Source organism: Eutrema salsugineum, unplaced genomic scaffold, assembly GCF_000478725.1.
Source record: "Eutrema salsugineum unplaced genomic scaffold, Eutsalg1_0 scaffold_11, whole genome shotgun sequence".
NCBI classification, from domain to species: domain Eukaryota; kingdom Viridiplantae; phylum Streptophyta; class Magnoliopsida; order Brassicales; family Brassicaceae; genus Eutrema; species Eutrema salsugineum.
The window spans coordinates 9,982,774-9,998,408 of record NW_006256901.1 but is presented as its reverse complement, the minus strand read 5'-3'; the positions used below and the strand labels follow the sequence as shown (position 1 = coordinate 9,998,408).

The 15,635-nt window shown below is 44.7% G+C and overlaps 1 non-coding gene across 1 annotated transcript; it reads right to left on the bottom strand.

Moving 5' to 3' along the window:
• Positions 1–1,262: 1,262 nt before the first annotated feature.
• On the bottom strand, positions 1,263–1,369 carry LOC112090153. Its single transcript, XR_002901503.1, has one exon. It is a non-coding gene; the product is annotated as a small nucleolar RNA R71 (small nucleolar RNA).
• Between the last annotated feature and the right edge of the window lie 14,266 nt (positions 1,370–15,635).

The following is a 15,635-nucleotide window of genomic DNA, read 5'->3' as shown; positions in this document are numbered from 1 at the left end:
TGATTGATTCGATGCTTCTCAAAAGACATTTTTGGTATGAAGGAGGATCAATTTAGATGCTTAATACTTTCATGAGAAGATTAACATGCCTTGAGTTCAAAGTTAAATGAAACCGCTTGATGTTTTGATTCATTGACCCACTAGTTGAACTTGGAAGCACCCGAGTCAAGTATCTCGTCTAAAGTCTCTTGCTTTATTACATATTATCATCATCTGAACCGCTTAGTTATCATTTGCATCTTTGCTTTGTTTGATTCTCATCATTTACCTTACTTACATGCTTAATCGTTGTTATTTAGCTTAGAAAAACCTTCACCTTTTTATCTTGAGTTAAATAAACAAACAACATAGACTAGTGTCTCGTTGACAAGTCTGGATTGACACCTCTTAGTACTACTTTGACAAGGGGATTGATAGCCCTGAGACTTAAAAACTCTTACCTATCAATTGGCGCCGTTGCCAACTTCTCGGAGCATTAGTCTTTTGTTTGTTATTGAGCTCAAGATTTTAACTTTCTTTGTTTTACTAACTTCTTTGCAAGTTCTTGTGTTACTTTCAGGTGCATGAAAACCAGGTCTCGGAGCACAGAACCGCCTTTACCGTACGACGACAACATCAACCGGATTGAGAGGCGAGCTCGCGAGAGGGAACGGCATTTTGAACGACTTGGAATGGCAGAACAGAAAAGGATCGAGCAACAGGCTCAAGAAGCCGACCACCAGGCTCATGCTAATCAGGCGCAGGCAGGCAGGAATGAACAACAAGCCTATGTTAACCAACAACAGGCTCAAAGGAACGAGAGGCTTGCTCAGCAAAACCAACAACAAGCTAATAGGAACGAGCAACAAGCCCACCATGTTCACCCGCCACCGCCACAAGCTCAGAGACAACCTCCTCCGGTCTTTGTTGGAGAGAACGACCGAGCTAATGCGCACCAATACCGAGCTGGGATTCAAGCTCCACCGGTTCAAAACAACAACTTTGAGGTTAAAGCTTCCCTGCTCAATATGGTGCAGAACTCAAAGTTCCACGGTCTAGCCGGCGAAGACCCTCTTGAGCATCTAGATCAGTTTGATCGGGTTTGCGACCTAACTAAGATCAATGGTGTCTCGGAAGATAGCTTCAAGCTACGCTTGTTCCCATTCAGCCTCGGTGATAAAGCTCACCAGTGGGAAAAGAACCTCCCGAGGGGTTCTATACAAACCTGGGAGCAGTGTAAACTGGCGTTCTTATCAAAGTTCTTTTCCACATCACGCACGGCTAAGCTCAGAAACCAGATCTCAAGCTTCACGCAGCACAACAACGAGAGCTTTAGCGAAGCTTGGGAACGGTTTAGAAGCTACACTAACCAATGCCCCCACCACGGCTTCTCAGAGGCATCCCTCTTGAGTACTTTATACCGAGGTGCACTCCCCAAGATCAGAAACCAACTCGACACAGCTTCAAATGGAAATTTTCTTGGGAAAGAGATCAATGCGGCAATGGAACTAGTCGAGAACCTAGCCATGTCTAATGATACTTATGGAGAAGACTTTGATAGAGTAGACCGTACAGAGGGCTCCAATGAAGAACAGCGTATGAAAAAGGATATAAGAGAGCTTCAGAGCAAGCTTGACAAGGTTCTGATGGCGACAGAAAAGCCAATGCACTTTGTAGGCGAGTTTGATGAGCAAGGGCCAAGTTTTGACAATGTTAATGAAGATGGTCTAACTCAAGAGGAGCTGAACTACATAGGGAATCAGCAGAGGTATCAGCAGTTTAACAACTACAACAGTAACCCAAACCTCTCATACAGAAACCCGAATGTAGCTAACCCTCAAGACCAAGTGTACCCTGCTCAGCAACAACAACAAAGCTATGCTCCGAAAGCTCCTTTTCAGAATACCTTCCAGCCCAAACAACAATTCAGTGGGCAACAGCACGGCTACACTCATCAGAATCAAGCGGCTCAGGGTAACAACTTCACCAGCCAACCGCAACATCACAAGTTTCCACCAGGGTTCAATCCGCAGCCGATGGGTAATCAGCGACAGAATCAGGGAACGGGTCAGAATCAGATGGGAAACGATGTCTGTGGGATATTACAGGAACTGTTACAGGGTCAGCAGAGAGTTGAGAGCCAGCACGCGACAATGCAGCAAGATATCAGAGAGCTTAAGCAGAATCAAGCCTCTACATCATCCCGAGGCCCGGCTTTACCAGGTAAACCGGAGCCCAATCCCAAGGAGTACGTGAACGCCATTACATTGAGAAGTGGCAAGGAACTACAAGCTCCGAAGCCTAAGACTAAGCTCATTGAGGCCAATGAGCAATTAGAGGGGGAGGCAGCCTCAGGTGATGCGTGTAAAGAAGCAGATTTTGAGAAAGAACCGATCAAGGACAAAGGAAAAGAGGTGGAAAAGACAACTGAGCTTGAAAAGCCATACGTTCCACCACCACCTTACCAACCCAAGATACCGTTCCCAGGGCGTTTCAAAAAGAAAATCTTAGACAAAGCCAAAGCGGTCTTTGAGAAACACTTGGAGAACACGCAACTCACCTTACCCATTATAGATGCTTTCTTAGCTATACCACAGCTTGGGAAGTTTCTAAAGGATGCGATCCTCAACAAGACAAAGGAGCTCCAGGGTATGGTAATACTGAGCCATGAATGCAGCGCCATAATACAAAGGAGGTCTATACCAAGGAAGCTATCCGATCCGGGCAGCTTTACCTTACCGTGTGCTTTAGGTCACTTGAAGTTCTCAACTGCTTGCGTGATCTAGGAGCTTCGTGAGCCTAAATGCCCATAACACGGTTGCGAAAGAGATTGGGATACCAAGAGTTACAAGCCGGCCCAAGATCTCCTCCTCATACTAGCTGATAGATCGGTTCGCTTACCGGTGGGTTGCTTGAGGAATTTACCCTTTAAGGATCGGTGAGATAGAAATCCCCACGGACTTTCATAGTTTCTTGAGATGGACGAGGAACCATTGGACCCTATCATCTTGGGCCGACCGTTCCTAGCGACCGCAGGAGCCATTATAGATGTGAGAGGAGGAATGATTGAACTACACATCGGTTCCGAGCATATGAAGTTCAATGTGAAAGAGATGATGAAGAAACCGACCATTGGAGGTCAAGTTTTCTATGTGGAAGTGATGGAGGAGCTAGCTGATGAGCTCCTGGAAGAGTTGAACGCAGAGGATCCGTTACAAGTGGTCCTTACACGTGAACAAAGCGAGCACGGGTACTTGAACGAGGAAAGCGAGGTGTACAAGCAACTTTTGGACCAACCGAAGGAACTTGGAGCTGAGGCTAGGTTTTTGGAGCTCAGGAAGAGTGGCCTCGACATCTTAGACAGCGAGGGGTCCATGGGAACAGAGGAGACACCTCGGGATATCATGGCCGTGGCAACTCATATCGAGGCCGATGGTAATCCGCGCGAGAACAAGGAAAAGGCCGAGGAAGCTGTTCCGGGCCAATGGAGCTTTGATGCCGATTGGAATGAGGCAGACGCTCCCCCTGTTGAGCTCAAGCCTCTACCAACAGGGCTCAGGTATGCGTTCTTAGGCTTGAACTCCACTTTCCCTGTGATCATAAACGATAGTTTGCTTGAACATGAAGAACGTGCATTGCTTAATGAAATCAAGAAATTCAGGAGAGCAATAGGGTACTCCTTGGCCGACATAAGAGGAATCTCACCTGATATATGCACTCATCGGATCCACCTGGAGGACCAAGCCATGTCCTCTATTGAGCACCAACGTCGCCTTAACCCGAACCTCAAAGAGGTGGTTAAGAAGGAGATACTAAAGCTCCTTGAGGCAGGGATCATATATCCAATCTCTGACTCTCGGTGGGTATCTCCTGTGCACGTTGTGCCCAAGAAAGGTGGTATCACGGTGGTAAAAAATGATAAGGATGAACTCATAGCCCAAAGAACTATAACCGGCCATCGCATGTGCATTGACTATAGGAAATTGAATTCTGCATCAAGAAAAGATCATTTCCCTTTACCATTCATTGATCAAATGCTTGAACGGTTAGCCAATCATCCTTATTTCTGTTTTCTCGATGGATACTCTGGATTCTTCCAAATACCAATAGATCCAAGAGACCAAGAGAAAACGACATTCACTTGCCCTTATGGCACTTATGCTTATAGGAGAATGCCTTTCGGTTTGTGTAATGCACCGGCCACTTTTCAAAGATGTATGATGCACATTTTCTCTGATCTAATTGAAGAGAAAGTCGAGGTGTTTATGGATGATTTCTCCGTATACGGCTCCTCTTTCTCCGAATGTCTTGCTAATCTTCCTCAGGTTCTAAAGAGATGTGAGGAGCATAGGCTTGTATTGAACTGGGAGAAGTGTCATTTCATGGTACAAGAAGGCATTGTCTTGGGGCACAAGGTATCAGAGAAGGGAATAGAGGTGGACAAGGCCAAAATCGAGGTGATGGTGAACCTACAAGCTCCGAATTCTGTAAAAGGGATAAGAAGCTTTCTTGGGCACGCTGGGTTCTATAGGCGGTTCATTAAGGATTTCTCCAAGATAGCTAGGCCTTTAACTAGGCTATTGTGCAAAGAGGTGGAGTTTATCTTTGATGAAGAGTGTGAGGAAGCGTTTAAGAGGATCAAGGAGGCTTTGATCAGTGCACCAATTGTACAAGCTCCCGATTGGTCTTTACCATTCGAAGTGATGACTGATGCATCTGACTATGCCGTGGGAGCTGTCTTGGGGCAGAAGAAAGATAAGAAACTCCATGTGATTTACTATGCCAGCCGCACCTTGGACTCAGCTCAAGAAAAGTATGCAACCACCGAGAAGGAAATGCTTGCCATTGTGTTTTCATTTGACAAATTCAGGAGTTATCTAGTGGGATCAAAAGTCACGGTTTACACAGATCACGCGGCCTTGAGGTACTTGATGTCTAAGAAGGACGCTAAGCCGAGGCTTTTGAGATGGGTCCTATTGCTCCAAGAATTCGACATGGAAATACTTGACAAGAAGGGCATTGAAAACGGGGCCGCAGATCATCTCTCAAGGCTGAGGATTGAAGAAAAGGTCCCCATAGACGATGCTTTACCTGAGGAACATCTCATGCTGGTACGGTCTTACTTAGAGGTGGAAGAGGCCAACACGATCAAGGAAAGAAGCCTCCCATGGTTCGCGGATTTTGTGAACTACCTGTCTTGCGGTTTAGAGCCACCGGATCTTGATGCCTATCAGAGGAAAAAGTTCTTTAGAAATGTGATGAGATATCATTGGGATGAGCCGTATCTTTACGTGCTTAACAAGGACCATCTCTATAGGCGATGCTTGGCCGAAGAAGAGATCCATCCGGTGCTACAAGAATGCCACGGTTCAGCGTACGGTGGTCACTTAGGTGCATTCAAGACGGTTGCCAAAGTTTTGCAAAGCGGCTTCTGGTGGCCGACTATGTTCAAGGACGCTCAAGATGTGGTATCGAGATGCGAGGCTTGTCAAAGGCACGGTAACATATCCAAGAGGAATGAGATGCCCCAAAACCCAATCTTTGAGGTCGAGGTCTTCGACTGTTGGGGCATTGACTTCATGGGTCCCTTTGTGAGTTCATACGGAAACCAGTACATCCTTGTCGCGGTGGACTATGTGAGCAAGTGGGTTGAGGCTGTTGCATCCCCAACCAACGATTCAAAAGTGGTGGTAAAGCTTTTCAAAAGTATCATTTTTCCACGGTTTGGAGTTCCAAGAGTAGTAATCAGTGATGGGGGAAGCCACTTTATCAATAAGACTCTTGAGAGTCTTTTAAGGAAGCATGGGGTAAGGCACAAGGTGGCCACACCTTATCATCCGCAGACTAGTGGTCAAGTGGAGGTCTCTAACCGACAGATAAAGGCTATTTTAGAAAGAACTGTGAGCTCATCTAGGAAGGATTGGAGCAAGAAACTTGATGATGCTTTGTGGGCTTACAGAACCGCGTACAAGACCCCCATTGGAACCTCACCGTTTAACTTGCTCTATGGGAAAAGCTGTCATCTACCGGTTGAGTTGGAATACAAAGCATTGTGGGCAGTGAAACTTCTAAACTTTGACATCAAGACTGCACAAGAGAAGAGGGTTTTACAGCTTCATGAGCTTGAGGAAATCAGGTTAGATGCTTTTGAGAGCTCTAAGATCTACAAGGAAAGGACCAAGGCGCTTCATGACAAGAAGATACACAAGAGAGAGTTCAAAGAAGGAGACCAAGTTCTGCTGTTTAACTCGAAACTCAAGCTATTCCCTGGGAAGATGAGATCCAGATGGTCCGGTCCATTTAAAATTCTTGAAGTAAGACCTTATGGAGCGGTTGTTTTAAAAGGAAAAGATGGACAAGGCTTTGTGGTAAACGGTCAGAGGGTAAAGCACTACCTGGCATCAGAAACAAGAGAGGGAGCTACCTCAGTTCCTCTTCTTGAACCAGAATCAGCCTGAAAAGGTATGAAAAGTCAAACTTAGTGACGTTAAACAAAGTTCTCTTGGGAGACACCCCAAGCTTATCCTTGTACATATTTCGCTTTTCATCTTCTTTTTCTTTTTATTTGAAGCTTTTTGAAGGGTTTGTTAAGTGTTTCAGGAGTTAGATGGTGAATCTTGATGATGAGAGTAAGAAAAAGCTTGAAAATGACACGGCCTGATGAATTAAGTCCTAGAGTGTACGTAGCCTCGGTATCGACCCTTGGTATATACATACTGCGGTCACCTTTTACCGAGTAAAGCCTGAGAACCTCGGCTAGACTCCTCGACTCGATTTCATCATAGCCGTGTCCGAGAAGTGTCATAGTGAAATGACTAAGTGTGGGGGAAGGCCACGGTGTAAACACCTCGGTATAACTATACCGAGGGGCAAAGTTTACTTAAAACAGTCTATAACCTTGATCCGAGACCGCGACCAGTCTACACCGGGGCCGGACCGTTTAAACCCCCTGCACCAAGTGATTCTTTGTTAAAACAAGTGACCTCGGCATGATACCCTCGTGATGGAGCATACCGAGGTGCCCAGTTTCAAGAATGATCAAAAACATAAACACTTGGGACACTTGAGTCAAAGAAGAAGGTTTGCGCGGACTAAGGAAAAGATTTGAAGACCGCGGGGAAATTCTTGTTAACTTGAGCTTAGGCCACTCGGCTTGGTGCCCTCGGGGTAGAACAAGTCGAGGCCGCTCAAGAGAACACGAGAAAAACCACTCTAGTCCGTACGGCTCACGTCATTCCCAAGTCGCGCCATTTGGAAGCTTTGCGCGGTAATTTGAATTTAAACAACCGGTCAAAGCTGTTTTGGCGCGGGTCAACGGTTGCAGCTGGAGGAGAAGGGGGGACCAGTCCCACTACAGTCCAAACGCCAGCTGGAAAGCGCGACACCGCCCATACCAGCCTCCATCCCGAGCCAAAACCGAGAGTTCGCCTTCTTCTCTCTTTTCTCTGCATTTCACGAGCACATCTCTCTCATTTCTCATCCATTTCTTGTAATTCCAAGCGTTCTAGACTCGTTAAGGTGTTGTATATTCATCATAAGCATTCCACTAAGCTTGAATCTTGGATTCCCAAAGGTATTTGCATCTTAAAGAACTCATCTTTTTCGTTCATTCTTTGTGAGCTTTATTGTTTGTGAAATGTGGAATCGATTCTTTTAGAACATGTCGGCCTTTGGGAACAATTTTAAAAATTCCATCACGATAGATAACATAAGAAAAACCGGTCTTTGCTCTGAAAATCACTTGTTCTTGAATTTTTAAAATTCTTGAGAAAATGCGCTTGGAATCGGTCTTAATGATGCTTTGAGATGTTGAGCTGAACTGTTTAGATATCGTGTCTTTCTTTGCTTGTTCTGGCTTGTTCTTACTTCCTTTGATGTTTGGAAAAAGCTATAACCCTGGTCTTGTTAGAGAAAAAGCTCTGTTCTTGCTATCTTAAGAGACATGTGCTTGTTGATGTACATGATTCTAACGGTCTTTTTGAGGATCTGCCTTGCAGATGACCGGTGACCGAGCTGTTCCCACTCATGAGACGAACAAAAACGAGGTCCAGAGGAGGAGTACAAAAGGGAAAGCCGTGGCACGCAATGGTGGAACAAGCAAGAAACCCTCCGTGAGGTCCGATGGTGAGCCAGCCGCCAAGCGAGCAAGGAACGCCGAGCTCACTCTGGTTCCAACCCTTGAACCAAAAAGGAATGGGGAGCAGGCAACCACTGAGAACGATGGGGACGAGCTGAGAGCCATAGTCCCTCATGAACCCGATTGTGGCAAGAAGGCCAAGAAGGAACCAAAGCCCGAGCCCGAGGAGGAACATTTCCCGACTACTGAGGAGTACTTGGACCACTTTAACTCTATAAGAGTAGCTCAAGGTCGGTTCTCTGATATGGAGCTCTTGAGGAAGCTTGAGATACTCGATGATGTTACACTCATCTTTCAAAACATGGGCTTGGCCGAGTTCTTCATGATGAGCGATGTTGCTTACGAGGGGATCACACAACAGTTTCTTGCCACTTTGGAGGTTGTCATCTACCCCAAGAGAGATTCCAAGCGTCTACATGGCAAAGGGTTCGGACACATTGAGTTTGACATAGAAGGTGTGCACTACAAGGTCAGTTTCAAGGAGCTTGATGAGATATTTGGATTTGAAAGGAATGGAAGCTCGCTTGACAAGTTTGTGTACCCTCGTGATGAGTTGGCCGCGTTGTGGGAAACGATATCTTTTGGGCCTTACTTGGGAGGCAAGAGCAAGACAAGCTGCATCAGGAACCCTGCGATCAGATACACCAACCGGGTCCTGGCCTCTACGTTCTTCTCTACATACAACCCTGGTGTCATTCACACGGCAGAGCTTGAACTGTTGGGACTTGGACTTAAGCCGCTCATCACTCAAATGAAGAACAAAAAGGAGTTCCAAGGGCCAATGCATGTACCGTCTTTAGGAGCGTTCTTTGCGATCCAAATGCTCACCTATAGACACAATGTGTGGTGTGACCGAAAGAAGAAGGGAGCAAGGAGGCTTCAGAACGGTTGGATTGTCACTAAAATCTTGAGAGCTCAAGGGTTCATACTCCCTGATTCACCATCGAGGCCGAGTCTCATTAATGAGCAATACCTAAGTAAAAGTGGTTTCTTTGGAGGCAAGTCAGGGGATAGATGGGTTTACAACTTCACACTGATGCACAGGGACGGTACACAAGTTCTACTGCCTAACCGAGGCCTCACCATGCTTGATAAGCAGTGTAACGTCTCCTTCTATATCCTCAAAGATCAGTTGTACAACCCATCTCTCGGCCCACCAATGCGCAAGTGCACCAAAGCCATACCTAACAAGCCTCAGAACGAGAACGGCCCGGCCGGAGGTGAGAATGAAGAAGAACGGCACGCTGAGAGAAGGATGGGAGCAAGCCGATATCATTTTGATCCATACGTGTGGGGTGAGCCTGAATACCACACCAAGAAGCTGTATTTGCGAGTGAACACTCTCCAAAAGTGGTGTAAGTGGCAAGACAAGACCATTCATGCCTTGGTGGACTGTGTAAGACACCTGAAGAAGAAGGTCAAGCAGCTCACACGGCCATCTTCTCCGGACAAGAACTCGGGGACCTCAACCGCACCAGTTACACAAGAGGAGGTTGGGGAAAGCTCATACGCAAGGAACCCGGAGTTTCCACCAGGCAAAGAGGATTGGATCGACCCTGCCTTGGCATTCTTACCTGAACCCTCGGATAGCAGCCCACCACGTCAGTCCACACCTTCCTGCTCAACATCAAATCCCTCGTACTACTTGGGATCAGACCTCTCCGACTAAGGTATCGACTTCAAACTCTTGTACATATGCATCTTGTGTATATCATCCTGCATTCGTTTAGTTTGTCTTTTTACTTCTCTCACACGCTTTTATAACACACGGGACTGTGTTATTCAAGTGTGGGGGAGGAGCTTTGTGTTTTCTGATCTTGTTTTCTTTGTTCTTATTTGACTTTTGCATTCTTGAGTCTCATTTAGCTTTGTACATATGGTAAAACCGCATCATTAACATTCTAGTTGCATCTCGCATTCTAAGATCGAGTCTAGTTGCATCATTTAGGATTGCATCAGTGCAAGGAGCAATGATAGATTTTTTCCTAGAGAGTAAATCACTTGAGAACTTGAACTAAATATGCTTGTGAAACTCATTCTGTGCTTGTAAAGCTTGAAACGATTTGAATCTGAGAAGCAAGTCTAAATTACACTCAACTCTAGTTAAGTGATAACCCTGAACTTGAATTGTAAATATCTTTTGATGCATTGCTTGAATTGGCTTGTGGATACCGATATACATACTTGAGCTAGAATCATTGTTTTCACCACCCTCTTTTCCTTAGCTCAAGTAGCTGAATCCGCATCATGGATCAGTTCCCTCACCTTGAACCCAACTTTCTTTTCGAGCCAATGTTTGTGTGTGAATTGTAAGGCCACCTTGGACTGAACTTAGCAGAAAGTGTTAGGTTTAGAGCGACAAGGGCATGTCTCATTGAGTGATACGTTCCAACATCAAGGAACTGAGAGTATTGGCTAGAAATAAGTGTGGGGGAAAAGATCTATTGGTGAGTGGAAAAAGGTGAGCTGAGAGAAAAAGAGAGAGTGGGAATAGCTAGGGGAATGAAAGAAAAAGAATCGAGTCTTGAATTTGAAAAGAAGAGCTCTGTTGTTCTAAAAAGAAAAGTATAGTCTCTGAAATGAAAAGAAGCCAAAAAGGCTCAAGTGTTCTAAAAAAAGAAAAGAAAAGAGGCTAATCGCTGTAAAAGAAAAGAGCTGTTTGAATAAGTAAACACCAAAGGCTTGAAAATCAAAACAAAAGTGAGTCCCCTAGTGAAAAAGAAAGCGATTGAGAGAGTGAGGATCTTGAGAGGGTGAGCAAGTGAGAAAAGCTTTGAGTGGAGTGTGGGGTGTGATGAGTCTTGCCCTTGTATGCATCGGTTGCTTTTTACCTTTAGCATTCTGCCAAAGTTTGGTCGTTCATTGAGTGATCCCATTGTTGCATTGCACCCGCTTGAATATTGATGAGATCATTTTTATCTCATGACCTTACCCTAGCCAAGCCAGCCTATTTGAACATTGCATCATTTGATTCACCGGTTACGAGCTTAATGAATGTGAAAGAGTTGAATGTGATAATGACTTGTGGAGATTCTGTGCCTTAGTTGTAAAATATCTGAGTATAGCTTTGCATTGCATATTTGAGCATGAATCCGAGTTCTCTTTGTGATCACTTCTCTCTAAAAAGGAAATATGAGCTCCATCTGCATTACAACCTCTTTCTCTCATTTGTTCTCTTCGCTTGAGGACAAGCAAAGGACAAGTGTGGGGGAGTTGATATGTCTATATTTTACATCATTTAGAGAGCATTTTAGAGTCCTCATCATGTGTTTTCCCATGTAAATTGTGTCTTTAGGCATGAAAATAGGAGTTAGGGCTTGCATTAGGTCCCAAAGAGTTTTGCATGTTTTGAAGTCTTTATCAGGTGCTTTGGGAGTCGTTTGGAGCTTAAGAAGAGGAGCAGAGGAGAAAACGATGAAGAAAAGGATCAAAAATGGTGAAAACCGCTTGGAGGAATTTCTCGGCCAAATCGCGTACCGGACGGACAGAAACCTCGGTCAAAATCCTTACCGATCGCTCATTACCGGCCAAAATCCTTACCGATCGCTCATTACCGGCCAAAACCCTTACCGATCGTTCAACCTCGACCAAAAAGCTTACCGATCGCTCAGCACCGACGAAAACCCGTACCGATCGACCAAAGTCAGCCTGGGTCGAAGATCAGGTGCAAATACCATGGGTTGAGTTTTTGGCCAAGGCGAAGGAATTTTTACGACCAAAAAGCTTACCGCGGTACACAGCCCTCGGCCATTTTCCTTACCGCGGGAAGCTATTCTCGACCAAAATTTGTCCTTGTCCGCGCGTTCCAAAGATCAGCAATCCGGGGAACCTTCCGGTCCGAACCAGTTGGCGGGGTCTTCAGCAAAGTCGGAGATAATCCGGCAAAGATCCCAGAACAGTTGGAATCATCCAATTCGGACCAATGGGGAGAAAGATACAGCCTCCGGAAGATGCACCAACATTACGCGCACCCGAGAACCGAACGGCGGAGTACGAAGGCTACGGCGGATGGAGCCTTTCCGGACCAAATCAGCTTGCCCGGTCTTCATCAAAGTTTGAGATCTGTGAAAGACCTTTTCAGAACAGTTGGGATCGCTCAATTCGGAGCAGTGGTTTGAGAGATAAAGTGTCCGGAGTTCACATCGGTCTAAAAAGCTTATTTTCTGGTGATTCCAATGCGGTTCAAAGATGTGAAATCCAGGAAGCCCTCCGCTTCCCAAGCTCCGACGGTTTCTTCACCAAAGTTCGAGCTTATTGAGTCATCTTGACTATGGAACTGGTCTCAGAGCATTTGGAGTCGTGGGTTGAAAGTTACTGTTTCCGGAGTGTGACATGGTCGATACGAACCCAAATATGTTGCGATACGCGCTAAGTGTTTTCTCAGGGCTCGGCATCGTTACCTCGACATCGGCCAAGTCAAGGCTCGTATTTTGGAAGTATTCTGAACTAGGCCTCGTACTGACGCCTCGGCACGTTGGAATCAAGGCATGCACACGTAAAAAAATGAAGCTGGAAACGACTAAGTGTTGAACGTGCACCTCGGTGTAGCGACCTCGGCGTGCATGCCGGACCCTGTTCGCTCAAACCCCTCGATTACCAAGCGCCTCGGCATTTCATGCCGAGGTCCATTGTCACAAACCCAGAATCAAGAACAAAGCTGCCCAAGAATACACACGTGAAGATGGATCAAAGACTAGGGTTCATGCATGTTCTTGACGTGTTCTTCACGAGATCTTCATTTGGATCTGGACTCACGTGCACTCCTCGGCATGAAGACCTCGGCTTCACTCTCCGACACACCGTGGCACTCACCCATCAACCCAAGATCGCGGTTCAGTACCCGGTTTGTTCCGGGCTGACCCGCGACACTTTACCTTTCCTATATATACATTTTGAGACTAAAAACCTAAGAATCTGATCTCTAATCGGATCTCTAATCTGATCTCTAATCGGATCTCTAATCTGATCTCGAATCTTATCTCTTACCTGCTTTTAGTTTGAAGAACTTGCCTTTTTAGTGAAACTTGATGATTCTAATTCGATATCTTGTTGTTGCATGAGAAATCTTGTTCTTACTTTATTTCTTTTATCATCTAACATTAAACTCCTCATCATGACCAGGTACACGTCTTGCAAAGGACTTAGTGAGCTCGTTATGATTAGTGAGTAGTCGTTTAAGCGGCTTTAGATGAGTAGATTAGGGTGCTTTCAAGGTAGATTAGTGGGTTTAGGTGTCTAGTCTTGCATGTTTCATTCTTTAACCGACGAGATCTCTAGGCTGGATCCAAGCACATCACTTGAGGTTCAGATCTGAGACATATCTCGCATCAAAAGTGTTTGTAGAAATGTCTGAACCACTCGGTTAAGGGTTTAAGAGTCTTTCATCGCGAGAGTGATAGTTTGTTCTTTTAAATGACATTTTTGAACTGATTCTTATTGCTGATTGATTCGATGCTTCTCAAAAGACATTTTTGGTATGAAGGAGGATCAATTTAGATGCTTAATACTTTCATGAGAAGATTAACATGCCTTGAGTTCAAAGTTAAATGAAACCGCTTGATGTTTTGATTCATTGACCCACTAGTTGAACTTGGAAGCACCCGAGTCAAGTATCTCGTCTAAAGTCTCTTGCTTTATTACATATTATCATCATCTGAACCGCTTAGTAATCATTTGCATCTTTGCTTTGTTTGATTCTCATCATTTACCTTACTTACATGCTTAATCGTTGTTATTTAGCTTAGAAAAACCTTCACCTTTTTATCTTGACTTAAATAAACAAACAACATAGACTAGTGTCTCGTTGACAAGTCTGGATTGACACCTCTTAGTACTACTTTGACAAGGGGATTGATAGCCCTGAGACTTAAAAACTCTTACCTATCAAGATCTCCATGCTCCAACTTGAGGGGGGGTATTAAGAGATATTAGGCTTATTGGGACTTGTATAGTTAGTTATTAGAATTATTAGAGTAATTTGTCCCACATTGCTAGTTTCTAACTTAAGGTTGACTAATGTACTTGTATATATATGTGCCTTTAGGCTGATGAATAAATGACTTCCGCAAATTACTTTGACAGAGTGGAACAAATGGTAAGAAATCGCGAGTATCCATCCTAGGTTTGCTCCATCTCGAATTCGGAGCACTGAATCTGATGGTAGGAGAACCCTGTACTCGGTGGTACTAGTGCAGAACTTTTAAGCAAATCCAATGGGATCCATCTTGACTCTGGTGATAGTCCTGTCCCTGGAGAACTGAGAGAGATCAAATCAATCTTCCTTAAGAGGTGTCTCGGCTGAAAAATCAGCTCCTGCTGCTATCATAAGCAAAGTAGTGATTCTTCTAAAGGATGGTGAGTAGTCCTGACACTCAGATGTAAGCATCTTATGCTTAACCTTCACTAGGTTCCTTGCAATGATGCAAGCAAAGCAAGAAAACCTTGGATTATCTGCGAAAGGTAGCTGAAGTGTCACCAGCTCGAGTTTGAGCATATTTGCCTGGCTGGCTCTGAAAAACACAGTGTGTGCCAGCAACTTGTGCACATATCGAACAGCAGGGTGAGAGAGAAGTGAGGCTTTTGACATTCCTTTGTCATACACTCCATAACCCATCAATTTCCATAGATCCTCATCTGGATCTTTCTCCAAAGAAATCTCATCACAATATGGCAGCTTCAAAGCATCACATGACCTTCAATAGAGAAGGAGAGTGTGCCATCTAGAGCTTCTAGGAGTAGCTATTTTGTTGTAGCACAAGGTCGCTGATGCAAGGAACTCTCTGGTGTGGCTCTCATAGGTTGGAAAACTCTGCTCCATGAATGATCTCATTTCAAGCCTATCAAGATACCATATCACATATTCTCTGATTTCAAGCATCTGAAGAGCAGAGTAATCAATTGCTGGAGTTGGGTTGATCTTCAGCTTCTCAAACTGCTCCAGGTAGTTGATGTCTGGATCAATGGCTTTACTAACAAACTTCACCTTCGGCCTAGAGGAAGACTTAGCTCTCCGAGGTACATATTTTCGAGTGGGGGCTCTCTCAATCTCTCCTGGAAAGATTATTCTCTGTGCAGATATGAAGGTGGAGAAAGCTTTATCATCACTCAGCTGCGTCTCGTTTAATGCATTGTATGTCTCCTGCGAGTAGGGCTTCTTTGCATGAGGACTCTTCTTAGTTCGAATGAGTAGTACCTGAGAGAGATCCATGGCCTGCAAAACAAAATTCTCGAGACAAAGAATAAGTGAAGCTGCTTTTGAATCGATTTTGTGAGCAAGATATTGATACAGCTATCACAAACATATTCTCATGACAAAACAAACTGTAATTGCATCAAACATTGCAAAATCCGGGAGTTCCTGGTCAAAATCGATATAGTGATGTTCAACATATATGAGATCTCTAAAGAAAAATGATGTTAATGTTCATTCATATGTTCTAATCATGTTATCTATCAACAGTAACCAAACAATCCAGATTTGCTAAGCTGAGTCAAACAGTACCTCAAATTTTGATTTCTC